This window comes from Lissotriton vulgaris, chromosome 1_1 (genome assembly GCF_964263255.1).
Source record: "Lissotriton vulgaris chromosome 1_1, aLisVul1.2, whole genome shotgun sequence".
Taxonomy (NCBI): Eukaryota; Metazoa; Chordata; class Amphibia; order Caudata; family Salamandridae; genus Lissotriton; species Lissotriton vulgaris.
This window is the reverse complement of record NC_141685.1, coordinates 259,134,463-259,157,449: the sequence shown is the minus strand read 5'-3', so window position 1 is coordinate 259,157,449 and position 22,987 is coordinate 259,134,463. Positions and strand designations below refer to the sequence as shown.

At 46.6% G+C, this 22,987-nt stretch overlaps 1 protein-coding gene across 1 annotated transcript in view; it reads right to left on the bottom strand.

The window, feature by feature from the left end:
* Positions 1 to 22,987, bottom strand: part of LOC147746868 (HORMA domain-containing protein 1-like) — a 1,271,881-nt gene that overhangs the window by 125,982 nt on the left and 1,122,912 nt on the right. The gene's annotated exons all lie outside the window — the stretch shown is intronic.

Sequence of the window (22,987 nt, the reverse complement as noted above, 5' to 3'; positions counted from 1 at the left end):
ATCGGTAAAATACCGAATCAGTATTTTTACAGATTCGGTAACTCCTAGATGTAGGTGGGACTCTTCTGAGTCCCAAAGGCCTTTCAGATTCGGTATTTTACCACCCAATCCAACTGGGTGGTATAATACCGAATCCAGGTGTGCATGCACATGTGTGCATGCACACCTATGCCATGTGACAGACAGACATGCCCTTAGGGCATATCTGTGTGCCACATGGCACACATGCCTGTATTTGGGGTGCTAGAGGGTGTCAAAGTGAAACCCCCTGCACCCTTGCAGAAATCGGTATTTTCCGAATCGGTAAATACAGATTCGGTAATGCCCATTGATTCCTATGGGCTTCAATGCCCATAGGAATCAATGGGCATTACCGAATCGGAATTTACAGAATCGGTAAATACCGAATCTTAACGATTCTGTATTTACAGATTCTGTAATACCTACACCCAACCCCCCCCCCTCTATTTTACCACTTCTTAAATACCGAATCGGTAAAATTGGGTATTTAAGAAGTGGTAAAATATAATTACCTACATCTAGCCCAAAGTCCTTTGTAGTTGCAGAGGTTTACGAGGACTGCTGGCTGCAGGACACACTGAGGTTCTGTTGGAGGAGTCTGAGGTAGGGACAGGCCGATAGGACTGGGGCCATGGCAGTTTGTGTCCTCCTCTTCTCTCTACACAGCTGTTCGGTCCTTCTTCTTGCTTCTTCTTTTCGGCTGAGGTCTGAGGAGGCAAGGTTCAGGGTTGCCCCTAAATACTAAATTTAGGGTTGGTACAGGTAGGTACAGGTCAGGACCAATAGGTCCCGTCCATGGGGTGGGTACACGCTCTATTATGTCACCCTCCAGTGGGAGGGGGGCATAAGCCTCTCTCTGGTTGGGTGGTCCTCTCGTCTCGTCTGCCAGATGTCTGGTTACCAAATACTACAGTCCCTATGGGCTTTTCTATGCAGTTTTCTTCTCTATGATACTGCTTTGGTCATTCTGTTACCGTGAGACTCCCACCATGACGACGGGGAAGATACAAGCATGTGAATCTATGAAAGATGTAATACTGGAGAACTAGAAGGTCCCCTCAACCATGATCGAAGGCAACACCCTGACTGGCGCGGTCAAGAAAGAGCAACAGCGACCGTCTGACCTACTCCGTCACCAAACGTTTGCGGTCACAGGATGATGACTCCCAATGACACCATTCGCCTCAACAGTAGCTGACTGACTCCTAGGGAAACATGACCCAATCTGCAGCATCAACATAGACCGCATCCTACAAGCGGCCGCCCTATGCCACGCAGTTTCCTCAGACTGCTTTCACAAGCTCTGCCTGCTTTGCAAGACATTCAGATGGAACCCGGCAGAGTCCACAAAGAAGATCACCCATGCACTCATCACCAGCAGACTCGACTACAGCGACACACTCTACAATGGCGTCACCCAAAAACAGCTCAAGAAACTACGGAATGCCCAAAACGCTGCAGCCAGAATGGTCCCCCGCCGCAGCCACTTCACGCAACACCTAAGACAGCTCCACTGACTCCAGTCAACAAGACAGTCACTTTCAAACTCTTCACTCATGTAGTAGCAAGCCTCAGCCAGGCCTACCAGTCCAAGGGATTCGCCCTTCTCTGCTCAGAGTCCTTAGACCAATAAAAAGAAGTTGGCACAGAAACTGGAATAGAAAACACAGAGTTTATTAAACCTCATGAGGTGGAACTACATTCACACAACACCCTTCGGTAGTGTATGAGGTAGCACACTGACTGGAAGGACTTGGTCCTTTTATACCCACACAGGGGCTCAAATGAAGGCAGTACACGGTACAGAATGCTGGTTTCAAATACATACAAGGTCATACAGAGAGTGTGCTGGCAACAAGTGGGAGGGGCTGACACTAAGCTAATTCTGGTGGACACATCTTGACAGTTACAAGTTGGAGACAGCTGTAAGCTGAACTGGGCATGTGCAAAGCAGAAAAGGATAAATATATCTTGTCTCTAGGCAGATTTAAAGAGCAGTTAACAGGAAGGTAGGACAGAGCACATGGCAAACAAAATGTCCAACAGAAACACAAAATGGATTCCGTAAAATGGACAAGATAGTCTCTAAATACAAGATGTCTTCTGCTAATGCTTAACCTAATCATTGCTAAATTACAACACTCACGCCTACAAAGCTCAACACGACGAAGGACACGCATACATGCACCACCACCTCACATTCCACGCACCCACCAGAGAAGGTCGTTCTCCTACCCCAACGCCAAGACCTCGAACACCCTGCCCCTGCACCTCAGGCAATCCGCGGCGCGGACCCACTTCAGGAAGGACCTTTACACCTTTGAATGATCCTCCACCCAGTCTGATCATCAGCCTCCCTCCCCAGCACCTTAAGACACAGATGGGTGAGTAGTCACGCTATATAAGTCCCCGATTGATTTCCCTTGGTGCTGCCCGAATAAAGATTCCTGGCTAGCATACACCTGACTGGAGGAGAGGAGCCGGCTGGCCACACTGCACCACATGTCATACATAGTGTCTGGGAATTTGGCGCAACGCGCAACGATGGGCTGCCTGCACACAGGGACGGCGTCGACACCTGGTTGCTCCTTCATGTTGGTGGACTGAGCGGCTGGAAGTCACTGACCGCCGGGGTAGGTGACAGCGGACACCCTGGATGCCAAACTAGACTCTGTTTTTGTGGCTGTGTAGAAAACAGGTACCTTCCTTGAACAAACGCATGCTTTCCTTGGGGCTGCATAAACAAAATCACAGTCGATTTCACCCTGGATTGCGCAGATCATCGCAAGCTGTCTGACAAGGTACACAACATTGAGCAAGAACTGCTCGAAGTCCACTCAATTACCAGGAAAGCAACGTTGGAGGTACAGTAGCTAACGGCACGTGTGAAGTCACTAGAAAGGAGAGTGGAGGATGCGGAGGGCCGCTCCCAACAGAACACCGTTAATGTGGTAAGAGCTAATGCAGATACTGAGTGTCAGGCTCCACCATGCGATCATCAGGACTGTGTTGATGCTCATAAGGGGCCCACCTCTGGACTACCCCAAGTCTGGCTTGTAAAGCAACACAGACTTTTGAGGTGATCGAGCGGGGAGAAGGAAAGGGTAGGGACTGCGGGGAGGGAGACAGAAGAAGAACAAAGAGTAAGTCAAATGTCACGAATAGCCAATGATACACACTAGTAAAGAAGGCATTCAATCCCCTCTTTTCCCCTAACATGAAAAGCAAAATAAATGGAGCCTAAGGCATAGAAAAGAGCGGAGGGCAGAGGTAAAGTCACTTCATATACTAAGTTTAGCAAAAAGACAAAAAGGCACAAAGACATCACACAAATGTATACTCTGGCGTTACATGTTAGATCATATTTCCTATTTCCCTTGTTTACACCTACCCGTGTGAGTGAAGCGTAGAAAGATACTTTAGACTCCAGTGGTTACATACCCTCAAATAAGTAGAAAACAACACAACTAAGGCAACACTTTTAGGAGGTATGGAAAGTCAGTGCTAAAACGAATGAATCTTGATCCTAGTTCTTATCACTAGGCATTTTGGGCAAAAGAATAAAGAATCGTCTTTCATAGAACTTAGACCTCTTTTAGGCAGTTCTGTTATCTCGGGCACTCCAACAGTAAAGCTGACAATAGTTAATGAGCCATAATGGATTTCCTGTACCCAAACCAAAGGAGCTCCCTTGCACAAGATCACCTTCATCCGATCTCATCCCACAGAGGAACATATGAATAGCATGATAACAAAAGGAAGCAAAGTTTCCTCTGCACGAGACCTCCGAAATCTGGTCTCATCCAACAGAGGAAAGTTCGAAAGTGGGGGCAGCAAACCCTTCGGCTTCTCTGCCCGCTATCTCCGCCCCGGCCCTCGCCTGCAGAGATACACGATACTTGGAGCAAACACGAATGGCGCAGTGTTTCTCAGCCAGGGACCCAAACGGAGACAAAACAACTGATCTCCGATTTCCCCAAAATGGACGAAAAGCAAAGTCGTCCTAAGCCTGGAATAGGCAAGCTGAGGAGTGGTGAAGGTGCACCCTTACAGCCTCTTCAATAATAGGGAAGTTGCTGAGCGCTTATCCGCCAGACCTGTAATCCAGAATTATAGGCGCCGCAACCTCCAACAACCGCTGTTAAATTCCGTCTCTGGAGTACACGCAGACCACATGATACGTGACCCGCAGTGGTCCTGGGAAATGTAGTTCTGGCAATCACTTGATTCACACCTAACACAATACAACGAGGCAGGCAGTGATTACCAGTAAAACGCCGATCATGACACTGAGACATGCTTGCATACCCTACTGCCAGCAGATGCACTCTCCCCATTGTTTGTTGTGGAGAAGGCCCATCGAGTGCCGGCGAGCTGTCTGCCATCCGGGACAATTCCTAGACCCTTTCTCTTCCGCCTCCTGCAGGGATCGTGAAGCTGTCCTGAGGGAGGTACGCAAGCTGGGGGAGGTGAAGTTGATAACGCCACAGTACTTTTCTTCCTTGACTATGCCACGGTGGTGCAGAGGGGTGTTGTTTCTAGTGGTTAAACAAAGCCTCAGAGAATTGGGCATCAAATACTCCCTCCTCTTCCTAGCAAGGCTTCAAGTGGTCTCAGATGGTAACACGCGATTCTGTGACCCTGCTGAACAGGTTTGGACCTGGCTGGAATCTACTGGTTGCCAAGTGTTGCAGACAGGGAGTTAAGGGTCTGTGCAACAAGCTGTTATTCACAGAGCCAGTCATAGTGGGAGGCGTAGGAATAGTAGGCACCCCCGCCACAATTAGAAGCCAAACCCAGTATGGAGCAGGTTATACAAGAGAGGTGGAAGGCGGTGCATGCGACAGCGACAATGCAAAAACATGGCTCCACTGCGACATGGCCATCTGGTGTAGAGTCCTGGCAGCCCCCGGATGTGACTCCTCAGACGGCAGATTACCTAATTTAAGGTTGGCTGACTGTGCGTCTCTCCTTCTTCCATGGTTCCAGGCAGCTGTGGAGAGTCTCTGGCTTTCTGCAGTTCCCTGTCTCCAGCTTCCTGTTGCTGATGATCCAGTCAACCGAGGTCAGAACTTAGAGGAAATCCGGTCTAGTCGTCACCCAAAGAAAATGGGGCAGATGTTCAGATGAGTGATGCATGACAGGGGTGGTGGTGATGGTCTCCTTGGTGCTCATAGCTGCAATGGCAGGAGGTCCTTAGCGGCACTTTTGCACCACTGGATTGTAACTTTTCTTACATTCTGCAATGTGCCACAGCATCTTTACAAGGCCTCCTAAATAGCTATTCACCGCATTGTACATATGTGCCGCTTTTACACATGAAACTGCGGGAATGGGGCGTTCCATGGGTATTGCTTTGGGCATTTCCATGCGAAACCCATGTAATCTGAAGATTTACGAGAAACCATAAACCTGGAACGCATCCGAATCTGTGGTTCTGAAAATTCTTGACCCTGCTATAATATGGTACCGAGGCCCAACACTTGTGTCACAAAATATCATCGTACCATGATGAATTTGGTGTCGGCAGACCGGTAATGATTAGGACATTATCCCTATGCATTTGTGTCGTGATTGAGTGATGCTATCACCCTTAAATCATGGTTTCCGTCTCAAACCCTCGGGCTCCATTTTGTGAACGGCATCCATCTTGTGGCTTGCCCTTATATAGTCAATTGATTAAGGCCGAGCTTGATCTGAGAGGACACGTTCACCTTAGCTGACTTCCCCATGACCTGGCCGAGTTGACTCCACTGCCTCCAGCCAAACCTGTTCGGGCGGTTCCTCGCCCAGTGGCCGAGTAAGAGAGCATCAAGGCACAACATGCCATAAACCATTCACTACATACAAACCATGTTATCCACACACATACACCTGTCCCTGTTTCTTGTTTATGGCCAGTTTTACGATGAGGAGGTGCCCGATTTTATTGGGGTTTCATCGATATCTGATGGTAGTTCCGGGCCGAGCTGGGTCATCTATCACAAACTGGACATCGAAAATGTGGGTTTGCCGTCATGACTTTGCTTTTTTAGTATTTTGGAAATATGTATATGACCGTATTGTAAACTAAAGAATTCTTGCCTGCAGCTGTTATTTTTGTATAAAAGGAGAAGGCAGGTTCTGTAAAAACGAACAGTCTCCTGAGAATCTACAAACCGTGCTGTTGTACTTCTAGGACACTTGTTACTTGGTTGCAGCCAATAAAACTCGATCTTTGACTTCACCTAGAAGACTCTATGTTTCTGTGGTCCAGAACAGGAAGAACTCAAGAGGTCTTCGGGTGTTTTCCCCTGGCACCACCGGGTTCCTAAAAACCCGGCACCTCAGTTGGCACCCAACTCGGGGCGGTATCAAGCAGTGACGGTCCAAGCCAGATGTTCGTGAGGAGCTTCGTGAGAAAATTCCAGAGGACGGTCAGCCACTTCAGCGACCCGTGTATGTCGACGTGGTTCCGAAGGTCTTTGCTGCGAGGTTCCCCGCGTCCCGACGGCTACGAAGGACTGCTGCCCTGACTATCGCCCTGTTTTGGACCCAGTGATCCTTGGTAGAGCGAAACGATAGACGAGTCTTCTAGTGACGTCATCGATCATCAATACTTCAGTTAAGTATAAGTGGAGCGTCTCCCAGTCCTTAGTTTGATTCTTAGTTTTGGTATCCTTGAGATACACCTTGTTTGGAACTTGCAAGCGCCAAAACCAAGGGATTCGTGTATTCACGAAAATATCGTATTCGATAATCCTTTGAAGTTTGAAGCTAGACTAGTGAGCGAAGATGCCTGGTCTTAGCAGACTTGGAAACTTGTTTTGTCTTGGTTGTAGTAAGGACTCCCGATTAGAGGATTCGTGTCCGGTTCCTCCGATTGGAACTCCAACATATGAGCTCTATATAAAGCACGGAGTAGGCCCTATCACATATAATGAAGTGTGGATAAAATACACCAGAAAAGATGGTGTTTTAAAATGGCCCCAATATGGTAGCTTTGATACAGAAATCCTAGATAATCTCGAGGTCAAATTATTCAAGAAGAAAGCCCGGCCGGCAATGTTTGACTCTTTTCGCTTGTGGCGCAAAGAAGCCAAACAGAAAGAAATGAAATTAGCAAAGAAAAATAAAAGAGGTATGTCAATGGTGCAAGCCGCCGTTGCATACAGGGATAATAAGGAAGAGCAAGAGAGTGAACAAATGCTCAGAAGCAAGAAGTTAGCAGTAGATAAATGCTACCCAATGTTGCCACATGAAGGACAAGGTTCAAAAGGAACATCAGAGAAGGATCCATTAATGTCCCATTTACTGAGTTCACCACCCCCATATGCGCTAGATGCTACTGCACCCCCGAAGCGCTTTGTTATACCGCGCCCCGGCGCACGAACTCCAGTTCTTGCACAAGCACCAGCTCCTCTTCAGCTGGTTCCTACTTCTCCGGCGCAGCCCTCTCAAGGGCCGCCGCCTTTGCTACATACTCCATCTACTTTTCCAACTACTTAGCCTACTGCTCCAACTGTTTATCCTGATACTACTTCTGCCACTGCCTCGACTTCTGCTTTCCATCAGCCTGGCTCTTCTGACGTTTCTGCCTCTCCGCAAGCTTCTCCTTCTGTTCGACAGAGAGTGGCAAGTACTGTCACTGGTCTGATCTAACCTTTCTTTGGGTCGCCTAAGACGGCCCCTAAAACAGGACGTAGACAGTTGCGTAGTCAACTGCCTGACTATCAGGAAAGAGAAGTGCTCAATGAGTTAGCACGTAAATGGGTCACTGATACTGTAAAGTATGATGTTCAGTCTGTTATGGAAGTCTTCCGTCAGTGGGATGCACCCACTCAGAGATATGTATTCGAAGAGATGTGTGTATATCTCTGCGAAGATTTGCAAGACAATGATCCAAAACGCAAAATGCAGGAATTGTTCCGTATGCGATTCAAGTTCTATGAAGGCATGATTGTAGGTGCCGATGTTAAACGAGCAATAGATTTGTTGTTATCTTATAGGAGTAAGGGAAACGTCTCTAGATCACTGTATGAGGATGACATGTCAGGTAGGAAAAAGGCGCGACAGTACCCCATGAGAGAGGTTCCTCCAGTTTGGAGGGAAGGAGATGCGAATGCGAATCCAGCAATTCCACCGCATTTCCAGCGTGTATGGGTACATGTCCCCTGGAAAAGATCTGAAGTTTTAGCACTCAAGCAGACATTGCCTGATCCCCGTAAAAATCCTGCAGGATATTATAAGGAGTTATCAGAGACTGCCAGCTCATGTATAATGAATTTAGCAGATGTAGACATGTTGTTCGGGAATGTTGTTCCACAGCCCTTATGGAGTAAGATTCGTCATGCAGATCATGATCAAGAATTAGGTGGCACGTGGGCTAATATCACTACTGCTGATGCTAGACAAGTTGTTGGCTCTAAACCCGAGCCTCTGGTAGCAGAACTTCCTGGTAGAATTATCACATATATGAAAACTTTAATGCCTGAATTACGTGTGAATTGGGACAAATTTTCTGCATGCAAGCAGAAGAAAGATGAGAATGTGTTTGACTTTTTCACGAGGTTTGAAGAGACTTTCGTCGACCACAGTGGTCAGGATATGGCTACCGAGGGTGGCCAAAGATTGTTTGTAGACAAGTTCGTGCATAATCTGCTTCCTGAACTATGTAATAAATTGAAAGATTCAGAGAGTGCTTGGGCTGTTTCCACGTCAGCGCAGATTTTAGCCACAGCCCAGTACTACGAAAATAGGCGCAAAGACGAGTTAGAGAAGACAGACAGAAAGACCAAAGATTTGAAAACTAAAGTCCTTCTCCAGCAAGCCTATCCGCCTCGCACTACTAGTCAGCCTGATTATCAGCAACCACAGCAGTATTCGAGAAACTCACAAAGAAATGAGTCTTCTCAACAGCGTTTACCGTATGGTTCAAATCAGTGTGCGTATTGCAAGGAAGAGGGTCATTTCAAGAATAGTTGTCCAGCTTTATTGCGACGTTTAAATGATGTTTCTGGTGCAAGAGGTAGAGGTGTTCAACAGGCTCCTAGGGGTAGGGGCCGTGGAAATTTGCCCCAGAATACTACTTCTCTTCCGCCTCAGAATTCCATGAACAGCTTTGACCAACAGCATAATGCGTCTTCTAGGTCAGCTCAGTACTATGCTGATGACTATTACGCAGAAAACGGGTATGAGGGTAATGATTGCTAGGACAGCCTTGGACAAAGAGAGGGAGTTGTTTCAGTTCCAGTAGATCAGAATGGACCTTATGTTGAGGTGATTACATCAGGAGTGTCAGAACCTTTTCTGCTGGATACTGGTGCTACAAAAAGTTCAATTATGCACTCGAAACTTCCTGGCGCAACTTTGTCTGGCGAAATGAATGTTTCAGTAGGTTTTTCTGGCGCCCCGGTTAGAAACCCGATTTCTAGTCCTATGCCCCTTTCTGTTGGCCCATATGAATTAGAAGCACCCCTCATTCTTACAACAGGTTGTGGCGAAAATTTGTTAGGTTTGGATGTGTTAAAGAGATTATATGCGACTTTGTACTGTTCTCCTTCGGGAGTACAACTTACCCTAGGTAAGAAAGTGATTTCCCCAATGTATTTGTCAAAGGAGAATATTCCAACTGAATTGTCATCTCTTCCAGATATACTTTGGGCTACTGGTTCTAATGATGTGGGTCTTTTGGAGATAGCGCCATATGTCATAACATTGCGAGCCAATGTTAGGTTGCCATGTATTCCCCAATACAAGATCTCTAGCAAATGTGAAAAGGCGTTGTTAGCGATCATTTACGATCTGATTGAGAAAGATGTCATTGAAGAGACAACAGGCAACATTTGTAACAGTCCTATTTTGCCTGTTTTAAAGCGTACTGATCCTTCACAGCCACCTGTGTACAGATTTGTGATTGATCTTAGAGAAGTGAATAAGATTGTTGTGCCACAGTTTCCAGTTGTTCCCGATATTACTGCCCTACTGACTATGGTTCCAGCTTCAGCCACTTGGTTCTCGGTGATTGATTTGAAGAACGCTTTCTTCAGCATCCCTATTGCTGAGGAGAGCAGAGATATTTTTGGCTTCAATTTAGGAGGCTACTGTGAAAGTCCATCTATATTCAGTCAGGCTCTGAAATCACAACTTGACACGTTTGTTCTACCTGATGGTGCGACTCTCATTCAGTATGTAGACGATTTGCTGATCGCTGCAGATACTGAAGCGATTTGCAAGGAAGCCACATTGTCGTTGTTGAGTCATTTATGTGACATGAAGCACAAAGTCTCTCTTTCGAAATTGCAACTTTGCCGACAAGAAGTGACCTACTTAGGTCACATCTTATCGAAGGAGGGAAGGAAGCTGACCCCAGAGAGAATACAGGCAATTGCAAGATTGAGTGTCCCAAGGACACAGAGAGAAGTGCGTGCTTTCTAGGGCATTATATCATATTGCATACAATGGATACTGAACTTCTCATTGTTGGCCAAACCTTTACTGGCATTAATCTGTAAAGATACACCCAATCCTGTACCTTGGTCTGAAGATTGTCAGAAGAGTTTTCACGAGTTGCGTGATGCATTGTGTTCGGCTCCTGTGTTGGGCAATCCTGACTACAGTAAGCCTTTCACATTATACGTCCATGAGAAGGAAGGTTGCGCATTATCAGTCCTGACACAATACTTTGGGGACAAACAGCACCCATGCGCCTATTTTTCAGCGACTCTAGATCCTGTAGCTAAGGCATTACCAAGTTGCTTGAGGGCCACTGCTGCAGCAGCTGTCTGTATTCGACAGTCTGCTGGGTTAGTAATGAATAATACACTGATCGTTATGGTCCCACACGCAGTAGACATTTTGCTAAACAGAACGAGGACACAGCACTTAACTAGTGCTCGACTGTCAAGTTATGAGCTGACACTATTAGCGAGTCACGTACACATAAAGAGGTGCGATACACTCAACCCAGCCACGTTATTGCCCATTCCAGCAGAGACAGATGAGGTCGAAAAACATGATTGCTGTTTTAGGACAGAAGAAGAGACAAAAGGGAGAGTAGACTTACAGGACACTCCCCTTCCTGAATATAATGATACTCTATGGGTTGATGGTTCATGCTTCAAGTTGCCAAATGGTGATACGACTGCAGCATATGCTGTGACAACATTGCACACGATTGTAGAAACTGCACGTATCCCGCACAATTCTGCGCAAGCAGCAGAGTTAATTGCACTTACAAGAGCGTGTGTGTTGGCAAAAGGAAAACGAGTGAATGTGTATACAGACAGCCAGTACGCCTTTGGCGTGGCTCACAGTTTTGGACGATTGTGGCGTGAACGTGGGTTCCTGACATCGCATGGTGCAAAAATACAACATGGTCAGCTAGTTAACGAGCTTCTCGAGTCACTGACCTTGCCACTACAAGTCGCGATTGTGAAATGCAGTGCACACAGAAAGATTCGAGATGATGTTGGTCGTGGGAATGCATTTGCAGATGAAGTTGCGAAAGAGACTGCAAGGAACACAATGAGTCGAATGTATGTTGTAGGTCCTGCGAGATGGATTGCTGATGTGGGTATGTGTGAGGACACTATTGAAAGTGTGAAGTCTATACAGTCCGAGGCCACTGAGAAAGAGGTGAATGAATGGAGAGAAAGCAAGGGTAGATTGGATGCGAATGGTTGTTGGGTCGAATTGTCAGAGCATCAAAGATGGCTGTTACCCGACACGTATGTGCTTGCAGTGGTGACAATGGCTCATGGGATGGCTCACATCAGTGTGAAAGGAATCTGTAAGCTGTTAGCCCCAGTATGGCAGAATAGTGGCATCCCAAAATGTGCAGAGAACTTGGTCAAGAACTGTATTGTGTGTTTGAAGTACAATCCTGGTAGGGGAACTCCAACTCCAGCTGGTCATTTTGCACCTCCAACGTATCCGTTCGAGGTTTTACAGCTCGATTTCATCCACATGGAGAGGTGCAACAATCTGAAATACGTGCTTGTTGTTGATTGCGCCTTCTCCAGGTGGGTGGAAGCGTATCCCCTTAAGGACAATATTGCCTTGTCCTCTGCCAAAGCCCTGGTCAAGGAATTCTTCCCTAGGTTCGGTATGCCTAGAATTGTCTGGAGTGATAATGGAAGTGAATTCGTGGGACGAGCGATGAAGAGAGTGTGTGAGTGTCTAGGCATACACCAGAAGTTCCACGCTGCAAATCACCCCCAATCAGCTGGATTAGTAGAATGCTACAACGGCACGTTAAAATTGAAATTAGCCAAGATCCAAGCCAGCACAGGTCTTAAATGGCCTGACGCCCTGCCTTTAGCACTCCTATCTACCAGAATGACTGTCCATTCTAGACTGGGACTTAGTCCGCATGAGATAGTGTTCGGTCGCCCAGCTAATATATGGGGAGTGCCAAGGCCCAAGAAACTCAGCGAGATAGAGCACCCTGTACTGCTTGACTATTTGCACGAATTGACAACTAAATTGCGTGTTTTACACCAACAGGTCCACAGTTCCTCTCCACCAGCGTCTGATGATCCAGGCCACACGATCGAACCTGGCACCTGGATCCTAGTGCGGAACTTTCAGCGAACAAAGAACGAACAGCCCAGGTGGACCGGCCCATACCTCGTCCTTCTTTCCACGAGATCAGCCGTTCGGGTGGAAGGAAAGAAGAACTGGATCCACGGGATCCATTGCAAATGGATCCCTCTGCCTCTGCCCTACGACCGGTGGGTCCAGGAGGGTGTTGCCGACTCAGAGACTGAATCCGTGCCTCGTTTCGTGCCCTTCAGCGATGCATGTTTGAAAGGAACTGGTACAGAGATGGAGAGTGACCATATTCTGCAAGGATTTGTGCCACCGTCAATGCAGTTGGACACTACAGAACCTGAAATTTTGTTTGAAGACCACAAAAATACCAGGGAAACAACGGTATAATCTGAGGCCAAGAAAAACAAACTAATAAAAGTAAACTAATAAGATTTTTCTTTCCCCCAAGAACTATTTTTGATTATGCAGCTCTCTCGCCCATCCGGTTCTGCTGCTAGGGTCTCGGTTGACAGTCTTTGAAGTGCAGCTGGAGACGGTTAGGTCGACAGTTCTGGTTGGTCTAAGGGAATTACCCTGGACTGAACAGAAGCACTCCTTAGCAGAATCAATCTCCCACCGCGGGCAGCAACTTAGAGGATGGGGTTTCCGAGGGTAGAGAGACCTGCTAGATCTACGAACTTTGAAAAGAAAATATGCATTGTGATGGCGAGAAAACAATTTCTAATAATATGCATTTTAATGTTGTGTAGCATAATGATGTTTTTGACTGGCTATACTCTATTCACATTTCGAGTTACCTTTGTACATAACACTCAGCCCACACCTCCTCCTACTGTTTCCCTGCATTCTTTTCACCCCCCTACCTGAACACGAGTCTGCCAGAAGATTAGAATTTGTAAATAATTCATTTGTCCAACTCCTACACCAGCACCAATCTGTAATGAACACCACGAACTGTTGGGTATGCGGACTTATGCCACACACAACAGATAAGGGTATTCCGTATTTTGTCCTGCCATTTGGCTACCATGGTTCTCTGTGGGCATTTCGAGCAATGTTCCTGTTTGCCCTCGAACCATATGTTCCAGGGAAAAACTCAAGCAACAAGGCACTAGTGGCGGGAATTAGAAATATGAGCAGGGATGTCGAAACATACAAAACGATTCCCAGAGATGAATTGATGCCTTACAGCAGATGGAATATAACACAATATGGAATTTCCTTGGCTGAGAGTCAGAAAGCAAAGAAATCCTCCCCAATCTGGATAGTACCCCACCAAGGTCACCTATGTCTGCAGGGAAATGGCAAAAACTCTAGAGCTCAGCTAGGGAAGAGTGTCTGTACTGAAACTTATGTTTTCTCATCTCAGACCTCCCCTTCATTCTTAGCGGCTAAGGGTACCTACTTCGTCTGCCACGACAGAGCGTATACATGGTTGCCCCCTGACTTCTCGGGAACATGTTTTGTCTTGTTTCTGCTGCCACCCACTTACACGGCCGAGGCAGATTACCATCGGACAAGGACAGTTAGGGGTGTCGTGAGTAAAGACGACACTGCGGAGCAGGAGTTTGGAGACTTCGCAAAGGGTTTTCTGCCGTTTTGGGGGCCAATGGTGAACAGCAGGAACATTCGCCAATTGACGAGGGTAGTTGAATCCGCCGTGACTGAAACGGCCGGTGCCCTTAGTAACTTGACTGCTGAGCTCCAGTCGGACCGACTTATGACTCTTCAGAACAGGGTCGCCCTAGATGTCATACTTGCAAACCGTGGCGGGGTATGCAGAGTGATCCAATCCAGTTGCAGCATTTTCATCCCTGATAATGCTCAGACAGTGTACCAGGCCATCTCCAAACTGCACAAGATCTCTGATTCCATTCATGTGGAAAAAGGGGATTGGTCCTTGCTAGGGTGGTTCTGGGAACTGATATCTGCCTGGGGATGGAACATTCTGATATTCATTGGGATGATCTTAGCCATTCTTTTCCTGTTTTGCCTGTGTGTGCAGTGCGCTCCTGCAATATGTGGCCTCTGTGCTACAACATGTGTAAGGAAGCCTGTGTCAAGGGTCGAACTGAACAACAGGATGATGCTACAGCAGCATCTCCATGACTTCATGAATACAGATTTAGACTCAGATTAGCATGAATTATTGCCTAATATAAGGGCAAAAGGAGGGTCTGTGGTTCTGAAAATTCTGGACCCTGCTATAATATGGTACCGAGGCCCAACACTCGTGTCACAAAATATCATCGTACCATGACGAATTTGGTGTCGGCAGACCGGTAATGATTAGGACATTATCCCTATGCATTTGCGTCGTGATTGAGTGATGCTATCACCCTTAAATCATGGTTTCCGCCTCGAACCCTCGGGTTCCATTTTGTGAACGGCATCCATCTTGTGGCTTGCCCTTATATACTCAATTGATTAAGGCCGAGTTTGATCTGGGAGGACACGTATACCTTAGCTGACTTCCCCATGACCTGGCCGAGTTGACTCCACTGCCTCCAGCCAAACCTGTTCGGGCGGTTCCTCGCCCAGTGGTCGAGTAAGATAGCATCAAGGCACAACATGCCATAAACCATTCACTACATACAAACCATGTTATCCACACACATACACCTGTCCCTGTTTCTTGTTTATGGCCAGTTTTACGATGAGGAGGTGCCCGATTTTATTGGGGTTTCATCGATATCTGATGGTAGTTCCGGGCCGAGCTGGGTCATCTATCACAAACTGGACATCGAAAATGTGGGTTTGCCGTCATGACTTTGCTTTTTTAGTATTTTGGAAATATGTATATGACTGTATTGTAAACTAAAGAATTCTTGCCTGCAGCTGTTATTTTTGTATAAAAGGAGAAGGCAGGTTCTGTAAAAACTAACAGTCTCCTGAGAATCTACAAACCGTGCTGCTGTACTTCTAGGACGCTTGTTACTTAGTTGCAGCCAATAAAACTCGATCTTTGACTTCACCTAGAAGACTCTGTGTTTCTGTGGTCCAGAACAGGAAGAACTCAAGAGGTCTTCGGGTGTTTTCCCCTGGCACCACCGGGTTCCTAAAAACCCGGCACCTCAAATCTAATACAACCCCAATGGTGGCGTTTGGGAGGTGCTACGAGGATGAATGTTTTTACTTCTTCTCTTTTTTTTATTTTTCTATGTGTGTAGCATTCTGCAGCACACAGAAAGAGTAAATCATGTGGATTGATAGATGTCACCTTCTTGCACAACACCAATCAGGTCCGCAGCGCAGGCACCCTTGTTGTACAATGCCGCAAGGGTGCCTGCGATGGCGCATGACAGCCATTGTGCGCCAACGTTGGGGAAAAAGACAGGACTGTGCCCTATCTCATTGATAAGGCGAATTCCTGCCCTTTTGTTTGGACGCAGGGCAGTGCAGCAAGGTTCCTTGCAGCGCTGTCCATAATCAAGACCTCTTAAATTAGGCCACAAGTCTAGTTGCACCATTTTTAAGACCAGGTATTTTCTGACCTTAAAAAACTGCCTCTAATTGAACTTAGCAGCAGTTTATTTTCTTTATCGACATACAAGAAAATCCTTGTAAATATCGAGTTGTGTGTTTTGCAGGAGTTTTTACGTGGGAATGACTACCTTGCATCTCATTTAGGGTAAATCATGCTAACAAGTGCTGCGAGGAAAAATTAACGTTAACGCTAGGAGAATAGTGCTAACTGGAGTTAGCAGCAACTTGTAAATACGGCAATAAAAAAAATGCCACAACGTAAAAAAATGTACGCTACGGTCAAGTCGCTGTAAATATGCCCAATGTGTTTTGGTGCCATGTTTGACATGAGTTAACATGGAACACATCCCTGTGGTCCCAAAACAAGCTGGTGTATTATTACGCTCCGGTCACAAGCTGCACTGCCACACAGACCCAAATTGCTCAAGTAACAAATCAAACTTCCAATTTTCTTCCTTAAAAACCAAGTTTATTCAGTATTTTTCTGTACTTTTTTGCACAATGGAGACAGATTAATTCCAAGCTTCAAATGTCACAGACATGCCCATCCAGGCTTTTTCCTGCAGCACAATCGAATTGACAATGCATCCTGGTTCGCCATGTGAATATTGACCCAATGGATTTCGTGCTTTCAAGCCCTTATTAAGGGGTAACTGAAATATAAAAAGGCCATTTACCAAGTAGAAAATCTTAAAAGGCAGACACGTAAATATTCAGACCAAAACTTCAACCAAACCAAAAGCAACACCTACACTTGAACGCATAATTCTTGCCTTTGAGCATTCTTAAATATGTTGAGACTCTGAGGAATTGGTGTGTATGGACCTATTAATTAGACATATCCCTGTGTGCCATACCCACAACCACTGCTTGTGGTATAGGTAAATCATCCCTCTAGCAGGTCCCATAGCCCTAAGGCAGGGTGCACACTACCACAGGTGAGGGCATAGCTGCATGAGTGTGACGGGGTCGGGGAACATGGCTTTTCAGACTTACCTGTTTCACCTCTCTTTGAACAGCATTCTGGGACATGGTGGCGCAGCGAAGAACCGTACGACTCGGAACCAGAGGACGATGCAGAATCCTGTTACTTTAACTGGGCGGAGTTGGATACTGAACGCGACGGTGGTTACGCCCACTCAAGCCCGCTATAAGCCGCCCAAGACGATTCACAGGTGTGTGTTGCACCCGGAGATGAAGGAAGATTGCATGCCGGACTACACATCGGACCAGGACGAGAAGAAGACGGTAACCGAGGACTGCCCTTCGGACCAGGACAAGAAGCAGACGGTAACCGAGGAATGCCCTTCAGACCAGGACGAGAAGCAGACGAAAGGAGTCCAGGAGTAAAGACCCCGGAGCAACGACGGTCTACGAAGCCAGACGAGTACGGACAAGGAGGGGTACGGAAGAACGAAGAAGACGACAAGCCAGGAGGCCAACAGGAAGGCGCTTCGCCCAGCCACACTTCATCGAGGGAAGTGCGGCTACCAGAGGTACGATCACGGCTTTCAGGCTGGGCGGGTTTTAAGTGGATTAAACCAAGAAAGTAAAACTGTCTCTCACCCTATGCACTACCCTCCCCTCACCATCCAACACTAGTCAAAGAAGTGTGCACGTGTGAGTCCTCACTCCCTACCCTGTGCGTTGGTCCAAAACCAGTTAGACTAAAACGCTGTTTATTTTCCTTCTTGGCCAGCGTAGTTATCCCGACATCGTGGAGGAGAACGCCTGGAACACCAGTCCCAGAAGTCCTCGGGACACACGGCGAACGGCTGCAGAGAAACGCTATCAGAGACTCACCAACGAGATAGACTCAACGTTACCGTATTACCGGAAAGCAATACGACGTAAACGTATACTGAAAGCAATAAAACCAGCGTTACCCAAAGTACCTGTCTCTGTAAGTCTGTTAGACGGTGCGGTATCTGCCGCCACGAACCCTAATAGAGAACAAGGTAACCCCGAGGTGCCACAATGAGTAATATGCTTTATAGTGTTTAAGTCCATTCTTAGACATTGTAAGTGCAGGGAAGCTATACTGAGCACATGGGTTGGGAGTTTGTAATTATGAACTCCACAGCGCCATGATGGCTTTACTGAATGCTAAGAAATGTTATATAAAACTTCTCAGCACAATAAACCCATACTGATGCCTGTGTTAGATTTATTGTAAAATGCCCCCTGAAAAACGACCATCTCCCTTGTGTCCAGCTGACTGGTCTGCACCAGCCTGCCACACACAGACATGTTTCTGACCCCCTCAGGAGGGAGCCCCTATAGTCTCATGGGTCAGGAACAAAGGCTGCTTTGGAGTGGAGGAGCTTCACACCTACCCCACGCAAGAACAGCATTCAGGGAGGTGAGCCTCAAAGGCTTCCTGCCTTTTTATATGCTTTCCAGGGACTCTCCAACTAGTGGAGCTGCTCGCCACCTGACCAAGGCCCACTTTTAGCAGGAAGGTCAGCAGGAAAGTTAGTAGTCAGGAGAGGTATGTCCCCTCCCTGCCAGGACCACCCCTAAGGTGCCCTTGACTGAAGTGATCCCCTCCTTAGAAAATCCTCCAAAGGGAGGGGACATATTAAGGGTGTAGTCACCCTAGTAGGCAAATAGCCCATTGGCTACCATCTGCCAGTACCTATAATGCCACAAGTTCAGTATTTAGGGGAACCCTTGAACCTCTAACCTCAGAATCCTGTGACCTAAGAAGAAAAGGACAAAGAAGACGCCGTGCAGCCGAGCCTGGAAACAACTACTAGTTTCGCTCCAGCCCTACCGGCCTGTCTCCTGCTCAAAATGCCTGCAAAGAAGATGACGGCTGTTCTGTGGTCAGTGTCTTACAGAATATGAGGAAGACTACCCTCGCATCCACAAAGACCAGATCTCCCGAGGCAGCGGCCCTGTGAAAAAGAATCCAAATACAAGGATTCTGGATCCAGCAGGAACCGCGATTCCTGCCCACTCTGCCACCGACTCCCACAACCAGAGTCTGAGGGTATCCCCAGTGATACTGACCTCAAATTCAATGTTAGCTGACCTCTCCTGGACTCTACGAAGTCGTCTGAAACCTCATCTTGAAGGTGCCCCCTGACCCCGTCCAGCTTCAGAAAAGGAAATCCGACCAGAAAAAGGCACCCTTGCATTTTCAGCCCGACTTTGGGGAGCCTCCTTCTACATCCCATCTTACTTGCCAAGTCCGTGGTCACCTTCATCCAGCCTCCTGGTCCGAGACTGCAGCCTCTTTGTGCGAACGAGATTCCTCATTGAAAAGCATTGGGCACTCGATGCTGATTTGCACCCTGTACCTAGCTGCCCCTGTGACGCTGTTGTTGTAAGGTTAGTGCTGCCTTGTGCCCCCCTTGTGCTTGCTTTAACCAACTGGGCCTGTGCTCTGAAGCCGCAGGTAGTAACTTGCAAACCACACCTGTTTGCTGTGCCCCAGTCTCCCTTGACTAGCTTTGGGCCCAGTGACCTCTACACCCTGCCGCCCCAGTGCTGCTGGTGGTGCAGTATCTTCCTTGATCTGTCCCTTGGCTAGTGTTGGTCCAAACCCTCAAAGACTGAATGCGTAACTCGAGTACTTATCTTAACATATATATATATATATAACTGTTTGCCTTTAATAGGATTGCATTGCATTTTCTGCCTGTTACGATAAATGACTATCTTTTACATTTGCTAAGTTTGTTACTGTATGATTGAACTTGCCAAAGTATTTGATACTACTGTAAAGGATTTAACAGCCTTTACAACACAATACCTACTGCATTTAAAAGGTATTGATACTCTTCAAACTGTTACTTTCCTGCAACTGAGTTCCTCTTGTTTCTAAAATAAAATAAGGGAATAACTTTGATGCAAAACAATTGGTTTTGGATTCAGTCTTTAAGTGTGTGTGTAATCATTTCTTGCCAAGGTGTTTACAACAAATACTTAACACAGCCCACTGATAAGCCTAACTGCTCGACCACACTACCTCTAATAGAGCTTTTAGTATTATCTAATTAAGCCTATGTAAGCCTCTTGGGATCCACTGGACTCTGTGCACATTATACCTTAGTTTGGTATAGTATATACAGAGCCAGCTTCCTACCAGGTCTATATTGCCTCTGATAGGTTTGATATTACTGATAGCGTTGAAAGGTTCCATTGTATAAAGAAAAGCCTCTGCTGTGAGCTCCTTCAAAGGGAAATTTACGACACTTCAATGTGAGGTATCCATGTTGGTTTCGATGGCAACCAAAGCGTCATCTAATGTTTTTCAAAAAATGCATTACAATCATATAGCATATAAAGAATTTTTGATTGGACCTCCGGTCTGAATGATTTTGATCCTAACCATCCCTGTCTCCGCAAAACAGCAACTCAGGCCAGCTGCCAGAAACCAGTGGAACAAAAGGGGGTGGTGATGGACGGAGCATCTGAACCAATCAAACACTCACACCTAGTCCACAGATCTGGGTTTAATCCATCACCGTTCTTTAGCCCACTCTGCCACCCCAGTTCAAAAATGGCTATATGCAAATCATTCTGACCCTGTGCCTCATGGGAACAGTCCAGCCTGAACTGCCAAGTCATGCCTTCCCTGGCTTGGCAGGCAGTTCAGGTGTGGCAGTTCGGGCTGGACTGTTCCCATGAGGCACAGGATCAAGGCTGATTTGCAAATGGCCATGTCTGAACTGGGGTGGTGTGGAGTGCAAAAAAACTATGGATTTAGGCCCAGATCTATGTACTGGGGTGAATGTATGACATCGATCTGCATTCTGTCCATCAATTGTTGTTTTTGCATTTGTCACCCCGAGTGGGATGGGTATGCTCAGACCTGTATCCCATGCTCTCCACACCAGTGGAGTCAAGCTATCCTGGCTGAAGACGGCTGATAGCCAGAAACTGATCCTAGGATGCTTGATTCCGGTCCAGGAAAGACATGGCTTGGCAGTTCGGGCTGGATTGTTTCCATGAGGCACAGGGTCAAGGCTGATTTGCATATGGCCATGTCTGAACTGAGGTGGTGTGGAGTGCGAAAAAACAATGGATTTAGGCCCAGATCTATGTACTGGGGTGATTGTATGACATTGTTCTGCATTCTGTCCATCAATTGTTGTTTTTGCAGAAACCAGTGGAAGCATAATCCATTGCACAATCAATAATTTTGGAAGATGTGCGTTCTCCCAGTTTCAGTATCTTCCGAGCCCCTGACTTCTGATTGCCAGGCACAAGGTCTAATAATGCGCCGATATCTGACCACATTTGTCTATCTTAGCGGCCTAAAATGGCTTATGAATTAGCAGCTCAAATACAAAGGGCAAACATTGTGGAGAAACGTTTTTCGATGTGTTCTGAACGTCTGCCACCCTTGGCGGGGGGGATGAGGGTTGGGGGTGGCAGGTCAGAGATTGGCGTGATAGGATTCTGGGAACTGCGCTGTGCCACTTGTGAGAACACTAAATCTGCTTTGGGATGCCCAATGAGGCAGGCAAGAGACTTGTGAGGGGCTTTGTACTTTTTATCAATATGTGATACCACAGCTGCCACTGTTTCCAGAGTTTTCATAAGCTTGACGCCCTCTTCCCAAATGTGATCTGTAATTGGGATGGCTCGAACAGAGTTGCATACTTGTTCCTTAAAGTCATACAAGAAGCAATCTGATTGCTTTACAGACATAGGCAATTCAAATTGAGATGCCGCTCTTTCCATTGAATTACGGTCCAGGAAAGACATGGCTTGGCAGTTTGGGCTGGATTTCTTACCGATGTCTTCAGGAGATGAATCTGAGGGTGTGGTGCTGGTGGTGACAGAGTGGGTATTATATCGTCATCCCACTCCTCGGTAGGTGGATGTGTGTCATGAATCTCACCCTCTTCCCTGTCATCTTCCGAAGATGATGATGGATCATCCCTGGGTGTCGGAGCGATACGAAAGAGGCAGGTGTCCTTCGTTTTGCAGGCGTGGCATAGGCTTTGTAGTGAATGGGACATGTGGCGGTGGAGGGGTTTACACGTGAGGGTACTGTGCAGGGCCTGGGAACCTCTTGCTGTATTCTTGCAGCATCGCCTGCAGATTTTGCACCACCGATAAAGGTACTTGTACTTCAGCTGGAGTAGGTGGATGCTCTGGAGCAGGCTTCTCCAACGAGTAGCTCATGAGCTACTGGTAGCTCTTCAGTTACCTGTGAGTAGCTCTCCTATGACCAGCACAGCCTACTAAATTAGAGGTTTTTGCTTTGCTGAAAGTGCGTATTCAAGAGTGAAATGTGTGCATTTCAGAACTCATAAGATAATGTTTGGAGAAATGGTTGAATTTGCAAAATATATTTTAAGAGGATATTTGAGTGATTATTGCTGCGGTGTTACTAATATTATTAACTTGGTGCTCCGAGCTTTGCAGCTGTGCATTATCTATTTAAAGGCATTTCAAATTTACAAAGCCATTTTTACATTGCTGCCAGTAACACTGTTTGATTCACTGGGGTGATCACTGCTGGTAATCTTGCATAGAATGGCCACTAATGTAATTTCTTTATTTTTATTGTAATTCTTTTTATTAACGTAAGGGTGAAAATCACATGACATTGTTTGCGGAAATATAAGCATTGATCTGTATACAATCGGCAGTAACCTCCTCCTACATGACACCGAATCTTCTGATATCATGTGGCTAAAAATAAAAGGCCCGGAGGAGGAAAATATACTGGAGCTCTTCAACTTTTATATAAGAGGGACAGCAAGTTCTCGACTATTCTGACACAGCTAAAAGAACAATTAAATAAGTGCCCTCCTTCTGCTAAAGTCATTGTGGCCGGCGATTTTCATTGTACATATGAGCCACTAAGCAGTGAAGATCTTTCAAGGACTATGGATGAGGATAGTAAATGGGCAGTGCCCCCTCTAGCCTTGCCTCCAGTAAAAAGATGGTCCCACTTCATAATCCAAGTAAATGCACTAAC